Consider the following 1,225-nt stretch of genomic DNA (forward strand, 5'->3'; position numbering starts at 1 on the left):
AACTGTATTAATCCATAAAGTTTCACAGTTGTGTATGAAAAATCTTTGTATACACTTTTTGCTGTGTTATTATTATTCCCATTTACTTCTTATCCTTAGCTCAAATGCACTTAAACCAAAAGAAATCCTCAAATGTGGAAAACAACAGAAGTACAATAAATTGTTACATGACAACATACATTCTAAATCATCTAATTAAAAGATGCTTGTGAATATGTCTTTAAAAGAATTTTCTTTATTCGGATCTATAATTATCATGACATTAATGTGAATTGTTATTGAACAGAACTTATATATTTCAGTTAGAGACCAGTATTAAAATATCAATATTTAGGTGTGATTACTTTTGAGAAATGAGTATGCAGCAGTAGGAAAAATATACAGTGTAGCCCCGTTATAACGTGATCATTGGGGTCCATAAAATGTCATCGTGAAACAAGTGGGGTCTCGCTAAATCGGGGTTCAAGAAAATCACTGTTCAAACTGACCCAATATTGTCCTAACATCCTAAAACACCTTCTTTTTTTTTTTGCCCTCTTTGACTAGTTTTTTACACGTCCCCTTTCTGGTTAGTAAATTACCTCTGAATTAAAGAATTTTGCGAATGAATCGTTGTTGTTACAGTAGAAATTAAAACAAATTATTTTTAGTAGGCTTTTTAATAAACAAAACAACAAATAAAAACATTCAAGAATATTAGCAATCATCATTTCCAGTTTATTTCTTAAAAAACTGATCGAGTGTTCCTTGATTGAACGTAGCATGTCTCTGGTTGCGAGTGAAATCTAGAATGCTTCTGAGTTGGAGGATTTTTATGTGGTCCACCTCCTGAGTTTCCAGCCAACGAAGGCTAGCCTCAAGGTGGTCGATGGCTTCAGACACTTTTGGTGATGGTGGCTCTTCATTATCCTCTTCTTGTGGCTCGAGAACCGGTATACTAGCCTCCATCGGTGCTATAGTTACATTACGGACAATCTCAGCATCCGTCAAGTGCTCATATGTTGGGCATTCATCGTCAACAGAGTGCCAGTGGTGTAGCTCTTCTTTGCTCCATTCAGACAGCTTCTTTGCCTCGCAAATCTTCCTGTGTGAAGCTATGCAAATCTTTCTCGTCATCATCATCTTCCGTGGTGGATTGCTGTGATGAAAAGGCTAGCCCCAGACCCTTCTCCCAGCATTATTCTACACACGACGAGCTGACTGCTGCCCAGGCCTTCCCACCTGA

General features: G+C 37.3%; 1 protein-coding gene across 3 annotated transcripts in view; it reads left to right on the top strand.

Annotated features, from left to right (window-relative positions):
* LOC106465611 (proliferation marker protein Ki-67-like) overlaps positions 1-1,225 on the top strand; it is a 79,346-nt gene that overhangs the window by 62,873 nt on the left and 15,248 nt on the right. The window lies entirely within an intron of this gene.

The sequence above is a fragment of the Limulus polyphemus genome, unplaced genomic scaffold (genome assembly GCF_000517525.1).
Source record: "Limulus polyphemus unplaced genomic scaffold, Limulus_polyphemus-2.1.2 Scaffold1999, whole genome shotgun sequence".
Lineage (NCBI taxonomy): Eukaryota > Metazoa > Arthropoda > Merostomata > Xiphosura > Limulidae > Limulus > Limulus polyphemus.